The sequence below is a fragment of the Moschus berezovskii genome, chromosome 21 (assembly GCF_049115385.1).
Source record: "Moschus berezovskii isolate FMDL1 chromosome 21, NW_MosBer_1.0, whole genome shotgun sequence".
NCBI classification, from domain to species: Eukaryota; Metazoa; Chordata; class Mammalia; order Artiodactyla; family Moschidae; genus Moschus; species Moschus berezovskii.
In genome coordinates this window covers 37,453,325-37,471,624 of record NC_142480.1, presented here as the reverse complement: position 1 = coordinate 37,471,624, position 18,300 = coordinate 37,453,325, and the positions used below count along the sequence as shown (strand labels likewise).

The following is an 18,300-nucleotide window of genomic DNA, read 5'->3' as shown; positions in this document are numbered from 1 at the left end:
GTAAGTGTAAAATACATACCAGATTCTGAAAACTTAGTTTGAAAAAGAGAATGGCAAATATCTCAATAATACTTTTTATATTGATTACAGATTGCAATATTTTAGATATATCAAATATATTATTAAGATTAATTTCACCTTTTACTTTTTAACGGGGTTAATAGAAAATTTTAAAATACATATATGAATTACATTTGTGACTTATATTATTATATTTTGGTCTAGAATGTCCTTTCTCTTTTTCTGAACCTAGTTAACCCGTCTATTTCTGAAGATTAGCTGAGGTAACTCACTAAGATGCATTTTAGGACACTCCCCTCCCAAGACTCCCAAGTCCCCGTCCTCCTCTATGCTTCCACCCACAGGAATTCACTTACACCTGTTATATATCACTCCACATTATAATTATTGGTTATCAGCTATCTTCTTTTGCTAAACTATATGCTCCTTGCAAAAAGGCATAGCATTCTACATATACTCAGGGATTTCCACCATGCCTACCACTTAAAAGGCACTCAAAATATTTGCTGAACAAATGTGAACTATCTATTCCTGGCCTGAAAGTTACTAGAATTTCTCCAAGGAAAACAAATCAGCAAAGAAGGAACCTAGATTTTTTTCCAAGAGCTCCAGTAATGAAAGGATCAGAATGATGCTAGGAAGCAGGAATTACAGTAAAGAGAACAGTAATAAGAAAATAAGGCTCATCATACACACCTCTTACAGTGAAAACAGGAATTTGCAGCAGTGATATGAAGCCTTGAACTCAACTTGCCTTGCCAGGGGCCACAGTTTGGTTCCTAAATTACTCAACTAAACCATCCAACAAAAGAGTATGATTTGGCAGGTTTCAACACAAACAGCTAGAGCCCAGCACCTGTTCCACTTAAACAGAACATCATTACAGTTAAAAACAACAACAAATCTCTCTCATGAAGCAAATGCTAATCTCATGACGCTTCACCATGGAGCAATTTAGAAGAGTTATTATATGAAATGTGCCAAAGCATGAATTTATGGCTGATGCTTATTTGGCAAATATGGTTGGCACTGCTAGATGTTGAAAAACATGTATGCAAATAAGCAAATAAAGTTTTTAAGCTCTCAGACTTAAATATTTACATTATCATAAATGTACAAAGATAAATGTTTATATGAGAACACATATAACACATTCCAGGAACATATTTTTAAACGTGATTGTCAGGAACAGTTATGAAGTGGCATTATTTCTTATGGGCTTCATGGTAGACTCTTAAAAATACATTTTGACTGAATGTTAATGGGGTACAAAAATTATGGAGGAGGTTTCTCTGTACTATCACTAGGTAAAATGAATAGTCACAGTATCATAATAGTTCAAAGCAATCTTATCTTTTCCTTTCACCAAAATACTTTTCTTCCCAACCTGGAGCACAGCCAAACATAAATGTCAAACCCTAAATGGAGGGTCAGAGGTGAAGAAGAAGACCACACATCAAAAAGGCTTAAAGAAAATACTTTGACATTTTCCCCACATTAATATAGTCATGTTAGAGTCTCCAAATATAAAGACATGATAAAATATTTCCCCCTTTCCCTCTGACAGTTATGGAAAGATGTTTGTTTTTTCACATAGTTTGTGAGTTGGTCATAGCCAAAACACATAGTAATCATATGAATTCTGCTTCCATTGTTAACTGTTCATCTCTGGGCAGAGGCTACAACTCCCATCTCTAAAGCCAAGAAAATGTACCATACATGCCATTATAGTTTACTAAACGAGTCACCAAAGAGAAGCAGGCACTTCAGAAAGTAATTAAGGTAGTCAGTGAACTGAGCTATCTAGAAGTGCTCTGAGATTACAGGAGAAGCCATCATGAAGCAAGTATTCAAGATTGCTCATAGAAAGTTTTACCCCTGTGGGTAATTCATGGTTTTCACTTCTACACTGCAGAGAGCAATATGGGTTCTCCGACTATACACATTACCACATCATTCCATTTATCAAGAAAAAAAAGAAAAGACGTTGTGGCTGAACAAAAGTCAAGAGGTAGGCCCCAACACAGAATCCTCAAGGCAATCCCAATTCAGGTGAAGAGCTGATGACATACACCATACAATGACCTAAAATCAGACTTTCATATATAACCTTACCATATTTAACGGACACAGAAGAAAAATGTATTGAGTTTTCCATAACAAGGCCAATAGAAATCATAGTTTTCCTTTAGCTCCTCTCTATCCCCTCAACGCCAGCCTTCCAGTAACTCCATTCCAAAGCTCTCCGATTCCTAAACGGGGATCTTAAAAACACAGCGGACTGCAAAAAAGTAACATTTAATGGTGGGAGGGCTCCTCTTTCCTGTTGCTCTCAGCAGTCTTTCATGTAGTCAAAGGACGAAAAAAAAAAAAAGAAATCAAGCTCTCAGACGGATGGTGCAGGCGACTGGGAGAGGGTAGAAAAGCAGCTCAGACGGCAAGTCCTCATCGTGGGGGGAAAGAAAAGTTGCAAAAATGAACGAATCAAAGGGCAAAGGAGATACAAGTCTGACCTCACGAATCACTCAAAACCCCCAAATAACCAAGCAAACCCGCACGTTAGGGGGGCTCACAAACCGCAGAGCGAAGTGAGCAGGCAAAGAGCCACCGGGTTTCGCCCTGGCGCTGTTGGCCAGGCTGCGCCGGATCCTCGGGTTTGGAGGTGGATGGGGATGTCCGTGCAGACTTCGCAGGAACGAGAGGCGTCCTTCCTGCCCTAGCCTCACCGCGTCCACCTCCTCCAGGCTTCACTTTCCCCAGCAGCCTTCCAGCTGCGCCCGGGGGCGTCCCCCGCCGCCAGGTCCCAACTTTCCCTCCTCTGGGGGGCGCCGAGCCACCCGGGCCGCCGCCACCGCAGCCACCGAGGGAGGGGGCGGGAGCGGGGGCGGCAGGGGGCGCGAGGCGCCGGCGGGACCCGGGGACGGCGGGGCGCGGGGGTGGCCGTGGCCGGAGAGCCCGCGCCGGGCCAGAGGCACAAGCCGCCTAAGCCCCCGCGGCGGCGCCACCCAGACCCTGCGCCGCCCCGCCCGGATTCCCCCAGGTCATCCCCCTTACCCGTCGGCGACCCTAGTCCCACAAGCCGGCGCGAGAGGACAGAAGAGATCGAAGGGGACTCGGACAACCCTGCCCCCGTTACCTGAGGGGCTCACACGCCGCCGCGGTGACCACCTTCGCCGACCGTCCCGTACCCTTCCTGGTGACCGCCGGTGCCGCCGCCGAGCAACTGACACTGACTAACAACAACTAACTAACTACTCGCCGCCGCCGAGTCCACCGCGCGCTCCCGGCCGCCCGCCGCCCGCCCGGCCCACCAACCAGCCCGCCCGCCTCCTCCTAGCCTCGCGCGCCGCCTCTCCGCGCGCGTACTCGCCGCCGCGCTCCTTGAGCGAACACGCGCGCCCGCGCACACGGGCCCTCTCCCAGTCCCTCCTCAGCCCCGCGGGAGGAGTCACCGTAAGGCCCCACCTCTCGCGTTCCTACCTCCCGGGAAAGAGACCTAGAGCACGTCTGATTGGCCAAGGGGGCGTGGCCAAAGGAAGAGGGCGGGACAACCAGTACCTTCGGCTGGCGTGAAGGGAAATTTCAGTTCACTTACGTTTAAGCGGAAAAGGGGAACGAAGTATTGGCTCATTTGGTGCCTCAGCCTCCTAGGTCCGCCTACCGTCGAATACAGAATATGTGTCTTCACGGACTCCAGCACATAGTAATCACCAATTTAAGCCCAATATTTCTGCAGGCCTTAATTTTTAAAACTACATCTCCCAGAAACCTCCGCGAAAATAAGTCTCATCTTACGTAATCACGTAGTCCTTCGCCGCCTTTGAACAAAATAATCCCTTCATTTTTCTGAAGGTATGGGGAATAATACTTCATTTTTCTCCTCACTGGAAAAATTTTAAATGCAGCGATTAAAGAAGTTACCTATTGAAGGCATTTAAGCAGTTAGGCAAGGGGAAAGAAAAGACATCAATATAAAGTACTGCGGAGGAATTTTTGTCAAGCTGTGAGACGACGGAGTGAGAAGAGTGAAGGCGGTTGAGAGGGGCTCAGGGAATTATCCTGTGTGCCAGGGACTTTCTTTAGGCCTCGGGCCCCTGTCTACCCCTATCGTCAGCAGGTCAGTAAGCAAGGCGAGCTTGGGGGTGGCCACAGTGGAGGTACCCTTCACCCCTTGAAGATCACCCCTCTTTTACTGTTACTGGTTTGCCTCAGTTTGAGGCCGACTGAATGGGGGCGCCTCACTTCCGGTTGGGGGAAGGGAGGAAGGCCATCCTGGGGGAGGGGGGAACATAACTCACTTCCTGTGGGGGTAGGGTGATAGGTTGGGGTGTCCAACCCATTTCCTGTGCCGGCGAGGGCTTCAAAAGGTGATGCTTGGTGCCATATGCATAGACGGTATCTTAAAGCTTTGGAATTGTGTCTTATATGAAAAAATTAGGTTATTCCACGAAGTTGTGCTGATCACCAGCCTCGTCAGAATTGATGTGAGTTTTGAGTCCTTGTGTAAGGTGAAAATTTTCTCCCCAAAAGAATTTTCTTAATGCGTTTTTCAAAGAATTCGAAACCTCTTGTTAAAATTTTCTACCCATCTGTACAAGATGACATACTTTCTGGTGCGACTCATGAATTGCCCACCCTGCTCCCCGACTCAAGTCCAACCTTGACTTAGAGTGGTATAGCGGTATTCTTTGCCTTGACGTGCCACAGGAACTCTATAGCTATTCTTAAAGAGGTTGTTTATTACAGGACTCGATATTTTACGTAAACTATGAAGCATTTTCACCTTGCCAAGCTGCCAAGTCACTTCAGTCGTGTCCGACTCTGTGCGACCCCATAGACGGAAGCCCACCAGGCTCCCCCGTCCCTGAGATTCTCCAGGCAAGAACACTGGAGTGGGTTGCCATTTCCTTCTCCAATTTTCACCTTACGAGAGTGTAAATATACCCAATTAACAGGTGTTACCTTAACTGATGTGATTGGTGTCTTAAATCCTTAGATCTGTTGCGTTTGGGGTACAGGTTATGCCCTGTGCCTGAAACAAGTTCCTCAGGTTTAAGAATCGATTTAATTAAATTACAAAGGGGGGAAATGTACTACAGTGTGACTTTCACAGATGTAACATGTAAGTTACATGTAAGAATTTTTAAAGCGAGAAAGTTGTTCTCAAGCAGAGGACAGAACATGTAAGAGACGTGGGTCCCATCCATGAGTCAGGAAGATTCCTTGGAGTAGGAAATGGCAAACCACTCCAGTATTCTTGCCTGGGAAATCCCATGACAGAGAAGTCTGGGCAGGCCAGAGTCCATGGGGTCGCAGAGAGTCCAACGCACCTGAGCGATTGACCACGCACATGCATGTGCACGCACCCAGCACCGATTTAAAAATGGTGTCTACACTTTGTGGTTTTAAGGCATGGTGCAGGAATCCTGAAATTCAGTTCAGATTTTAAGTAGGGGGGAAATTTGGCTCATAAAGGACAAAAAATATGTACTGGAACGTTCTATTTGCCTATATTCTCAATGTTTTTAAGAAACTACTTGTAATAAACACTTAAAAGTTTGATTTCTTGGTTTGTTTTCAAGTACCACAATACTTAGTAGGTGGTGAGGGTACTGAAAGGATCAATCTACTTGGTGACTATAAAATCTCAACAGCTTTAGTAATTTTAGAATATCAAGTGAACTGTAATGTCTCAAGAATATTAAAAGAATAAGGCTTATGTATTTTTTTCCTTTAGGATTCTCACCTAATCTACCCTCAGAATTTGCAATTGTTTTAATTCTAGTTCTTTTGAAAAGCTAGTTTGTTTAGAGTTTATTAGAAAATCTGATTTACACTAAAATGTTTAAACAACTGTAAAACTTAAATGTCACAATAAGGAAAAAGATATGTTTTGACCTTTTATAGACATAAAGACAAAAAAGCTAAGACCCAAAAATCAGTGAGTTATCTTTTCAAGGACTACAGAGTTTCTGCAAAAGCTGAAAAGACAGAACACATTTATGTCTGTGTTACTATTAATAAAAGGTTAGGAACATGTAGACTGCCTCAAGTAAGTATTAATTACTTGATTAGAAAACGTGTTCATTATCTTCTGTTAGCGTACTATAGAAGAAAATATTATGTGAGCCTCGTGACAAACTATTAAACTACAGCATTAAGAACTATTGAAGTGAGTAAAGCTTGTGGAATTAGATGAAATAGAGAAAAGGTAAGTTAAAATATTGATTGAAATACAGTAGTAGGGCCCTTAGGAAACTAGCTTTGGAAAGCAAAGGAGTTTTAAATATACCATTCCATGGAAGAAATGCAGTATAATAGAAATAAGAAAAATTGTTGCAGCTGAGAGACTTGAGCAACTTGAAGAATTGTCTGTTCAGAAGAAAGCAATTTATAAAGCACCTATCTGAAAGAAGATGTTTTGTGATAAGTGGCAGTTATTCATTGGTTCCATCAAAGAAGATATATTAGAAAACCTTGTGAAAAATAGAGGGAAGTTCTTAGAACCTGCTTTTATTCTCTTTAAAAGTGTTTTTGTAGAGCAGCTTGCTGTCATCCAAAGGCTTTTTTTTTCTTCTTACAGCTCTTTGTTGCAGTTTTCTTTGCATGTTCTAATAGAAACATTATCAAAATTAGAAAAATAAAGACTTTTTAAGTGTACTCTATTGCTTCTTTAACTAAATGAATTTGATTCCATTACTTGCCATCAAGAAAAAAGATAGTCCATTTTTTTATAATATTTAGATTAGATATCCATTTTCTTTTTGAAAAAGCAGTCATTAGATATACTGCTCATAGCAATTTGAAATAAACAGTAGGTCAAAATTCTGGATTCTGTCTCACTGAAGTTTGATTATTCAGGAAGTGCTAGATGGTATCTCTAATGCAAAAGGATCTTTTCATTCTTTTGTCTACCTTTCTTTGTAAAATCATGCTCTTGTTTTACAACTATTGCTTTTTTGTATTTTTGTTGTTTTGATAGTTGCTTATTTTTGCCATTGAGTTGAAAGGGAATATGCTAACAACATGAATGGTTCTTAAACTTTCTGTTCTGCTGTCGTCTCAGGGCCATCAAGAGTATTCAAGTGAGAATACCCCTTACATGATCTTTCATTATTTCAAGAAAAGTTTATTGAGTACTTACTATGTAATAGTCTCTGTTTTAGGATCTTGAAATACATCAGTGAATACAGACAAATATCCATATTCTCTTGGAGTATCAGTTCAGTTCAGTCACTCAGTCATGTCTGACTCTTTGCGACCCCATGAACCGCAGCACCCCAGGCCTCCCTGTCCATCGCCAACTCCCGGAGCCCACCCAAATCCATGTCCATTGAGTCGGTGGTGCCATCCCACCATCTTATCCTCTGTCGTCCCCTTCTCCTCTTGCCCTCAATCTTTCCCAGCATCAAGGTCTTTTCCAATTAGTCAGCTCTTCACATTAGATGGCAAAGGATTGGAGTTTCAGCTTCAACATCAGTCCTTCCAATGAACACCCAGGATTGATCTCCTTTATCTTGCAGTCCACGGGACTCTCAAGAGTCTTCTCCAACACCACAGTTCAAAAGCATCAATTCTTCAGCGATCAGCTTTCTTTATAGTACAACTCTCACATCCATACATGACTACTGGAAAAACCATAGCCTTGACTAGATGGACCTTTGTTGGCAAAGTAATATGTCTGCTTTTTAATATGCTGTCTAGGTTGGTCATAACTTTCCTTCCAAGGAGTAAGCGTCTTTTAATTTCATTGCTGCAGTCACCATCTGCAGTGATTTTGGAGCCCAAAAAAATAAAGTCAGCCACTGTTTCCCCATCTATTTCCCATGAAGTGATGGGACCAGATGCCATGATCTTAGTTTTCTGAATGTTGAGCTTTGAGCCAACTTTTTCAGTCTCCTCTTTCACTTTCATCAAGAGGCTCTTTAGTTCTTCACTTTCTGCCATAAGAGTGGTGTCATCTGCATATCTGAGATTATTGATATTTCTCCTGGCAATCTTGATTCCTGCTTGTGCTTCCTCCAGCCCAGTGTTTCTCATGATGTATTCTGCATAGAAATTAAATAAGCAGGGTGACAATATACAGCCTTGACATACTCCTTTTCCTATTTGGAACCAATCTGTTGTTCCATGTCCATTTCTAACTGTTGCTTCCTGACCTGTGTACAGGTTTCTCAAGAGGCAGGTATACTCCAAATCAAAACTGGAATTTTGCTCCCTTGATATTCCTAAATAAGCTCTGTAGTGTGATCATTGTTCAAACTGAATCAAGAAACAGCCCTAAACTGGATCTCTTTTGGTCTTGATCTCTAAGCATTCTAAATCCAGTTTTTACTATTTCAGTTGAATTTTTCTCCAGACCATTAAAGTCCCCGTGTTAAATATTCAACTCTTTTCCTTGATGCATGCCTCTCAACCCTACGGTTCTAACCTCCTTTGTGTGGTACAAACAAAAGTGAACAGTGGGGAAAATAGGGGATCAGACAGGCCTGGGTTCAAAAGTGATGTCTGCACTTTACTAGCTGAGCTTCTTACTAGCTTGGTAACCTTGAACAATTTATTTAAGCTCCCTGAGCCTCACTTGCCATGAACCTAAATGGGGTTATTCTATGTAAGTCACCTGGCAGAATGCCTGTTGTTAGGAGCTTAAAATAACAGTGAAAGTGTTTGTTGCTCAGTAGTGTCTAACTCTTTGTCACCCCATGGACTGTAGCCCACCAGGCTTCTCTGTTCATGGAATTCTCCAGGCAAAAATACTGGAGTGGGTAGCCATTCCCTTCTCCAGAGAATCTTCCTGACCAGGGATTGAACCCAGGTCTCCTGCATAGCAGAGTCTTTATGTCTGAGCCACCAGACATGGGAAGCCCGTTAGGAGCTTAATGCATGCTATTATTTTACCCACCCTACCCCCCACCGCAGTTTGCTTCATTATTCTAGCTATTGGGATATGCCTGCATGTCTGTTGTAAGCCTTACATATTCCCAGAAGTATGGGGATACGGTGCTAGGATTATTCAAATTCAGCCTTTCCCAATGTAAGTAATCTAAGCATACCCAGTTAGCTGTCAAGATTTTACTTTTTGTTCCTTGCAGAAGAAATCACTAAATTCCATGATTATTTTAGATAAAAAGCATATTAGAAGAGTTTCTAGAAAAGGTTAAAGAATCACTAAAGTAATTTGAATTGTTAAAGAAAGACTTTTTGATTCAGTCTTCTAAACCTATTTAAATATTAAGCCTAGCATTCAGGAGTCTTCTCTTGTTACCCATCTACACATTCCCAAATAAATTGGTCTCTGGGGGGGAAAAATGTATCTTGTACCCAACCTTTTCTGTCTTGGTTCATGCTATTCATTCTCTGTGTGAAACCTTTGTCTTTTTCTAGGAAAATCCTTATCTATCTATCAGAATGCCACCTTCTTTGGCCCTTTCTCAAGTACCACCTTCAGCTTCAAAAATTATTTTCTGATGTCTATCCTCTAGTACTTCCATTTTCCCACCCATATGTGCTGTGTCTGTTGACCCTCCAGAGCATTTTGTACTTTTCTTGTGGCATTTAAAATCCAGTACTACTAATGTTGTTGTTGTGTATTTCTGTTGTTGTTATTGTTGTCAGGCGAGTGTATACTCCTCAGTTCTGTCTCGTCACAACAAAGATTTGGAGTGACGGACATTAAAGCCCTCCACATGTCACAGCTCTCTTGTCTTAGACAGACTGTGTTATAACTCTTAGACAAATCAGTGTTACAGCTCCGTGTTACATCTCTATTTTATTTAGATAATAACAGGAAAATCCATCCTCGAGGCATGAGGGCATGTCGACCCAAAGATGTGAAGAGAAGAGTACCCCAGTGTGCGGGGGAGAGAGAAGAAGGAGTGCACGCACGCGGCGGGGGAGAGAGAGAGAGACCCCCCAGCCCTTTGGCTCCTCTTTTTATATGTTTTTCTCCCCCTGGGCCTGCCCTGTGTAAATTGGGCTGGCCAGGAGTGTTGTTTGTTCTACCTGAGGTCCTCACTCTGGTCCTCGGACCTTCCTTTGTTCTATTTTCTTAGGCCCCCTTCCTTGTCTTTTAGCCACCACCATTCTGGACTCCTGTTTCCTATTCTAACTACCTAACATTCTCCCCTCAAGAGATGGGAGGCCCAGTTCTTTGGGAATAGGGCTGTTGAGGTCTTTCTGGCTACTTCCTGCTGAACTGGGATAGTGAGGGACCTTGGGCCTCCCCCTCTTGCTACTCTCAGGCCTCAGAGTCCTTATAGTGGTGTCCATCTAAGGGTGAGTGATATTTTCCATGGTCGGCTTTCAGTTCAGTTCACTTCAGTTCAGCCGCTCAGTTGTATCCGACTCTCCACGACCCCATGAATCACAGCACGCCAGGCCTCCCTGTCCATCACCAACTCCCGGAGATCACTCAAACTCATGTCCACAGAGTCGGTGATGCCATCCAGCCATCTCATTCTCTGTCGTCCCCTTCTCCTCCCGCCCCCAACCCTTCCCAGCATCAGAGTCTTTTCCAGTGAGTCAACTCATCGCATGAGGTGGCCAAAGTATTGCAGTTTCAGCTTTAGCATCAGTCCTTCCAACAAACACCCAGGATCGATCTCCCTTAGAATGGACTGGTTGGATCTCCTTGCGGTACAAGGGACTCTCAAGAGTCTTCTCCAACACCACAGTTCAAAAGCATCAATTCTTCGGCGATCAGCTTTCTTCACAATCCAACTCTCACATTTTATGTATTTGTTGAATTGGCACCGCATGTTGTAGCTTGTTGACCTGGGCAGAGACAAAACAGGTTAGACAATTGACATTCCATGGAACAATCATAAGCAGCATCAATATGGCATAACAAGGACTAGGGGCATTAGCCAATTCCAAATTCACATTACCAGATGGCTCAAGTCCCTCCTTGTTTTAGGGATCAGAAGATCTATCTCCTGTCTGTTTTGGGTACTATCCCTGCCAAGCTGTGTTGGCTCTTTAGAGCTATCCTGAGAAATCTTTTTTAGGGATCAGAAGATCTATCTCCTGTCTGTTTTGGGTACTATCCCTGCCAAGCTGTGTTGGCTCTTTAGAGCTATCCTGAGAAATCTTATCCCCTGAGAAATCTTATCCCCAGAGATCATTCTTTGTTCATTAGAATGGCACTCATTTGTAGTTCTGAATAGGTATCTAAGATATCCCAGGGGCTCACAGGTGTATTGAGTGTCCTCTTCTGTTTTCTTCCACAGCTTGACTCGTGAGTAGTGAATCCAGGAGTCATGTCCTGGTACCTTGACTGCTGTGGGGGTAGAAAGTATTGCAGGGTAGGGGCCCTTCCATGTGGGCTGGAGTTGAGCCTTTGGGGACCCATCTTTCCAGACTTTAATTAGGAGTTGAGTCCCTGGAGCATATAGTGGTGACTCCTTAGAATCTTTTGGGTCCTGGTTCATACCCCACAAGCGTATATCCTGTTGGAATTGCCCAGTGGCCATGGTATAAGACTGGAGGGTCTGAACCTCTGGATCTAGGAAGAAGTCATTGACATAAACGAAAGGTCTCCCACATAGCATCTCATAAGGACTAAGACCAACCTGTTCCTTAGGGGCAATACGGATGTGGAGGAGAGCTATTGGTAAAGCCTCCTTCCATCCCAGGAAGGTCTTCTGGGTTATCTTTTTTATCACTGATTTTAAGAATTGGTTGGCTCTTTCTACTTTTCCTGAAACCGAGGCCTCCAGGCACAATGGAGATAATAAGTAATGCCCAATGCTTTAGAGACACCTTGGATGACCTTCGAAGTAAATGATGTCCCATTGTCACTTTGTAATGACCTGGGCAGACCAAATCTTGGAATGATTTCATGGAGCAGTTTTTTTACCACCTCCTCAGCCTTCTCAGTCTGGGTGGGAAAGCCTTCAGTCCATCCTGTGAATGTATCTATCATGAGTAATAGGTATTTATATCCTTGAGAAACTGGCATCTGGGTGAAGTCCATCTGCCAGTCCTCTCCTGGGTAGGCCCCACGTCGTTTTACGGGCTTGGGCCAGCTGGGGTTTCGAGCTCCTTAGGGGTTGTTTAATTGGCAAGTGGGACAAGAGAAGACCACTTGTCTTATAGTTGTTTGGAAGCCTGTTTCTCTGAAGGACCTTTCTAGTAATCTTTGGAGGGCCTTTTCTCCTAAATGAGTGGTGGCATGTTAAGGAGTTAACCAATTTCCATTGAAGGTTTCCAGGCAGAGAAAGGAGTCCCCCTCCTTTTGCAACCACCCCATATGATCTTCTTGGAAGTCCTCACTATTAGCTTTAAGAGTCTCACCTTCAGTATATGAAGGAGTTTCTGGCAAATTAGTCTGTGGAACTAAGGTGGCAACCCCTATTAGATTATTGTTCTGTAATGCTGCTCTCTCATCTGCCTGATGAGCTGCTTGGTTCCCTCGTGCCACTTCTGTGCTCCCTTTTTGGTGTCCTTTACAGTGGGAGACTGAAACCTCAGTGGGCAGATGGACTACCTCCAAGAGTCTAGGAATTTGATCACCATATTTGATTGGGGATTCTCGGGTGGTCAAGTGGCCCCTTTCTTTACAAATAGCAGCATGTGCATGTAGCCCCAGAAAGGCATACTTGGAGTCAGTGTAAATGGCTACTCTTTTTCCTTTTCCCAGCTCTAAAGCTCGAGTCAGGGCTATGAGCTCAGCTGATTGGGCTGAAGTACCTGGTGGCAGAGGCTTAGTCTCTGTGATCTCAAAATTGGAGACTACTGCATATCTGGCTCTTCTTTTTCCATCCAAGACAAAGCTGCTTCATCCGGCTCTTCTTTTTTCATCCAAGACAAAACTGCTTCCATCAGTGTACCAGATTTCCTCAGGACTGGTCAGAAGATCTTCTGACAATCCCTCTCTGGGTTTTGTCCAGTGGTCCAAGGTTTCTAGACAAGAGTGAAAGGGGAGAGAGCCCTCGGGGGTAGGCAGGAGCGTGGCTGGGTTAAGAACCTCACAAGGGGATATAGTGAGGCCTGGATTTTCCATCAGCATTACTTGATATCTGAGGATTCTTTGATCAGACACCCATAAATGGCCTTTCCCATTTAGGAGTTGCCTTACTTGATGGCTGGTAAAAATAGTTTGCCCCCACAGGAGAGTTTTAAAGCATCTTCTATTATGATTGCAATAGCTGCAAGATTTCGAAGGCAGGGGGGGCCAGCCTCGTGTGGTTGGATCGAGCCTCTTGGATAAGTAAGCTACAGGCTGGGGCTCAGATCCAAACCTTTGAGTTAACACTCCCAAGGTTATTCCCTCTCTTTCATGGACATAAAGTTGGAATGCTTTTTCTGGGTCTGGCAACCTCAAGGCAGGTGCCTGAGTTAAGGCTTGTTTTAGTATAGCCCTGCCTTCTTTTGAGGAGTTCCCCACATCAGTGGGATTGAATCATCCTGTCCCTTTAAGCTTTCATATAAGGGCTGGGCAATTAGACCATAGCTGGGTATGCAGATTATCTACAATACCCAGTTAGCCCCAGGAAAGCTCGCAATTGTTTTCAAGTTGTGGGGAAGGGCAACTGGATTCCTTACACCAGATCAGAGGATAGCCTCCTGGACCCGTATGTAATCTGAACTCCAAGGTAAGTGACCTTTGTCTCAACTGTCTGTGCCTTAGCACAGTTCAGTTCAGTCGTGTCCGACTCTCCGCGACCCTATGAATCACAGCACGCCAGCCCTCCCTGTCCATCACCAACTCCCGGAGTTCACTCAAACCCATGTCCACAGAGTCAGTGATGCCATCCAGCCATCTCATCCTCGGTCGTCCCCTTCTCCTCCCGCCCCCAACCTTTCCCATCATCAGAGTCTTTTCCAGTGAGTCAACTCGTCGCATGAGGTGGCCAGAGTATTGCAGTTTCAGCTTTAGCATCAGTCCTTCCAATGAACACCCAGGATCGATCTCCCTTAGAATGGACTGGTTGGATCTCCTTGCGGTACAAGGGACTTTCAAGAGTCTTCTCCAACACCACAGTTCAAAAGCATCAATTCTTCGGTGATCAGCTTTCTTCACAGTCCAACTCTCACATCCATACATGACCACGGGAAAAACCATAGCCTTGACTAGACGGACCTTTGTTGGCAAAGTAATGTCTCTGCTTTTTAATATGCTATCTAGGCTGGTCATAACTTTCCTTCCAAGGAGTAAGCGTCTTTTAATTTCTTGGCTTCAATCAGCATCTGCAGTGATTTTGGAGCCCCAAAAAATAAAGTCTGACACTGTTTCCACTGTTTTTCCATCTATTTCCCATGAAGTGATGGGACCAGATGCCATGATCTTTGTTTTCTGAATGTTACGCTTCAAGCCAACCTTTTCACTCTCCTCTTTTACTTTCATCAAGAGGTTTTTGAGTTCCTCTTCACTTTCTGCCATAAGGGTAGTGTCATCTGTATATCTGAGGTGATTGATATTTCTCCCAGCAATCTTGATTCTAGCTTGTGCTTCTTCCAGCCCAGCGTTCCTCATGATGTACTCTGCATATAAGTTAAATAAGCAAGGTGACAATATACAGCCTTGACGCACTCCTTTTCCTATTTGGAACCAGTCTGTTGTTCCATGTCCAGTTCTGACTGTTGCTTCCTGACCTGCATACAGGTTTCTCAAGAGGTAGGTCAGGTGGTCTGGGATTCCCATCTCTTTCAGAATGTTCCACAGTTTATTGTGATCCACACAGTCAAAGGCTTTGGCATAGTCAATGAAGCAGAAATAGATGCTCTTCTGGAACTCTCTTGCTTTCTCCATGATCCAGCGGATGTTGGCAATTTGATCTCTGGTGCCTCTGCCTTTTCTAAAACCTGCTTGAACATCTGGGAGTTCACGGTTCACATATTGCTGAAGCCTGGCTTGGAGAATTTTGAGCATGACTTTACTAGCATGTGAGTAAAACCTTAACCAGAGGTCTTCTGGAATCTGAGAGCTTTCTGCTGAGTTCGTTTTTTGCTGTACTGGTTTCCAGCACGATGGGCCTCTTGTCACTTTCCTTGAGCTGGGTTTTCTTTGCGTTCCGCTTCTACCACAGGAGCTTTACCGAGTTGGGCTCCTGCTGTGCTTGGCCTCCTCTTTGCGGGGCTGTGCAGAGGTTGTTACAACCAGGTTAAATCCGAGTCACAGCACCATAGATGTCAGGCGAGCGTCTACGCCTTGGTTCTGTCTCTTCACAACAAAGATTTGGAGTGACAGGCATTAAAGCCCTAGGCCTATAACAACTCTCGGGTCTTGGACAGACCAGACCGTGATATGGCTCTTAGACAAATTAGTGTTACAGCTCCGTGTTATATCTCTATTTCATTTAGATAATAACAGGAAAATGCATCCTCGAGGAGTGAGGGCATGTTGAACCAAAGACATGAAGAGAGGAGTACCCCAGAATGCAGGGGGGAGAGAAGAAAGAGTGCACGCACGCGGCGGGGGGGAGAGAGAGAGACCCCCTCAGCCCTTTGGCTCCTCTTTTTATATGTTTTTCTCCCCCTGGGCCTGCCCCATGTAAATTGGGCTGGCCAGGAATGTTGTTTGTTTTACCTGAGGCCCTCACTCTGGTCCTTGGACCTTCCTTTGTTCTATTTTCACGGGCTTTCCCCATCCTTGTCTTTTAGCCACCGCCATTCTGGACTCCTGTTTCCTATTCTAACTACCTAACATTGTCATATGTAGAGTTCATGAATGGTCATAAAAGTTTACAGACTACGCAATATTACTCTCTGTGTCTGCTGTCCTACCTAGCCATTAACATCATAAGTATTCAGTAAATATTTGTGGAGTTGAATTGGCAATTGGTGTAGATGAAACTGATCGATAACTTTTATCCACTACTTATACCCAGTGTTTTTTATATGTATATACTTATATATATTATATATGTTTATATTATATCAGTAATCATATAGCTATATGATGAGACCTATGAGAACTCAATTGAATTGGAAAGAACCTATCCTCAATTTAATTGGAAAGAACTAAGTTGTAATCAATATGTACAGATTCTGAAGACTGAAGGTATTTCAGTGAAGCTGGGGTGGAGAGTCATTATAGAGTTGCTTGCATTTTGAGAGATATCCCAGGCTGTCTGAACTCAGAATAGATTTAGATATCAAGAGATACTTACCTTGTAAATCCACTCCTAGTTATATACCCAAGAGAATTAGAAATGGGTTCACGTCTTGTCCCCAGATGTTCCTCAGTTCAGTTCAGTCGCTCAGTTGTGTCCGACTCTTTGCGACCCCATGAATCACAGCACGCCAGGCCTCCCTGTCCATCACCAACTCCCGGAGTTCACTCAAACTCATGTCCATCGAGTTGGTGATGCCATCCAGCCATCTCATTCTCTGTCGTCCCCTTCTCCTCCTTCCCCCAATCACTCCCAACATCAGAGTCTTTTCCAGTGAGTCAACTCGTCGCATGAAGTGGCCAAAGTACTGGAGTTTCAGCTTTATCATCAGTCCTTCCAGTGAACACCCAGGATTGATCTCCTTTAGAATGGATTGGTTGGACTTCCTGCAGTCCAAGGAACTCTCAAGAGTCTTCTCCAGCACCACAATTCAAAAGCATCAGTTCTTCGGTGATCAGCTTTCTTCACAGTCCAACTCTCACATCCATACATGACCACGGGAAAAACCATAGCCTTGACTAGACGGACCTTTGTTGGCAAAGTAATGTCTCTGCTTTTTAATATGCTATCTGGATTGGTCGTAACTTTCCTTCCAAGGAGTGTCTTTTAATTTCATGGCTGCAATCAGCATCTGCAGTGATTTTGGAGCCCCCCAAAATAAAGTCTGACACTGTTTCCACTGTTTCCCCATTTATTTCCCATGAAGTGATGGGACCAGATGCCATGATCTTAGTTTTCTGAATGTTGAGCTTCAAGCCAACTTTTTCACTCTCCTCTTTCACTTTCATCAAGAGGCTTTTTAATTCCTCTTCACTTTCTGCCATAAGGGTGGTGTCATCTGCATACCTGAGATTACTGATATTTCTCCCGTCTGTCTTGATTCCAACTTGTGCTTCTTCCAGCCCAGCGTTCCTCATGATGTACTCTGCATATAAGTTAAATAAGCAGGGTGACAATATACAGCCTTGATGTGCTCCGTTTCCTATTTGGAACCAGTCTGTTGTTCCATGTCCAGTTCTAACTGTTGCTTCCTGACCTGCATGTAGGTTTCTCAAGAGGCAGGTCAGGTGGTCTGGTATTCCCATCTCTTTCAGAATTTTCCACAGTTTATTGTGAGCCACACAGTCAAAGGCTTCGGCATAGTGAATAAAGCAGAAATAGATCTTTTCCTGGAACTCTCTTGCTTTTTCCATGATCCAGCGGATGTTGGCAATTTGATCTCTGGTTCCTCTACCTTTTCTAAAACCTACTTGAACATCTGGAAGTTCACGGTTCACATATTGCAGAAGCCTGGCTTGGAGAATTTTGAGCATGACTTTACTAGCGTGTGAGATGAGTGCAACTGTGCGGTAGTTTGAGCATTCTTTGGCATTGCCTTTCTTTGGGATTGGAATGAAAACTGACCTTTTCCAGTCCTGTGGCCACTGCTGGAAATTTCCAAATTTGCTGGCATATTGAGTGCAGCACTTTTACAGCATCATCTTTCAGGATTTGAAATAGCTCAATTGGAATTCCATCACCTCCACTAGCTTTGTTCGTAGTGATGCTTTCTAAGGCCCTCTTGACTTCACATTCCAAGATGTCTGGCTCTAGGTGAGTGATCACGCCATCGTGATTATCTTGGTCGTGAAGATCTTTTTTGTATAGTTCTTCTGTGTATTCTTGCCACCTCTTCTTAATATCTTCTGCTTCTGTTAGGTCCATACCATTTCTGTCCTTTATCGAGCCCATCTTTGCATGAAATGTTCCCTTGGTATCTCTAATTTTCTTGAAGAGATCTCTTGTCTTTCCTATTCTGTTGTTTTCCTCTATTTCTTTGCATTGATCACTGAGGAAGGGTTTCTTATCTCTCCTTGTTTGGAACTCTGCATTCAGATGCTTATATTTTTCCTTTTCTCCTTTGCTTTTCTCTTCTCATCTTTTCACAGCTATTTATAAGGCCTCCTCAGACAGCCATTTTGCTTTTTTGCATTTCTTTTCCATGGGGATGGTCTTGATCCCTGCCTCCTGTACAATGTCACGAACCTCTGTTCATAGTTCATCAGGCACTCTAGCTATCAGATCTAGTCCCTTAAATCTATTTGTCACTTCCACTGTATAATCATAAGGGATTTGATTTAGGTCATATCTGAATGGTTTAGTGGTTTTCCCTACTTCTTCAATT

General features: G+C 43.7%; 2 protein-coding genes across 29 annotated transcripts in view; one reads left to right on the top strand and one right to left on the bottom strand.

The window, feature by feature from the left end:
* PEAK1 (pseudopodium enriched atypical kinase 1) overlaps positions 1-3,327 on the bottom strand; it is a 337,872-nt gene extending 334,545 nt beyond the window's left edge. For all 28 annotated transcript variants that reach the window (XM_055418081.2, XM_055418088.2, XM_055418090.2 and 25 more), the window contains exon 1: positions 3,158-3,327. The gene's annotated coding sequence lies outside the window, so the exon portion shown is untranslated. The remainder of the gene's footprint in view (positions 1-3,157) is intronic.
* A 523-nt stretch (positions 3,328-3,850) lies between these two features.
* HMG20A (high mobility group 20A) overlaps positions 3,851-18,300 on the top strand; it is a 76,793-nt gene continuing 62,343 nt past the window's right edge. The window contains exon 1 of the mRNA XM_055418098.2: positions 3,851-4,138. The gene's annotated coding sequence lies outside the window, so the exon portion shown is untranslated. The remainder of the gene's footprint in view (positions 4,139-18,300) is intronic.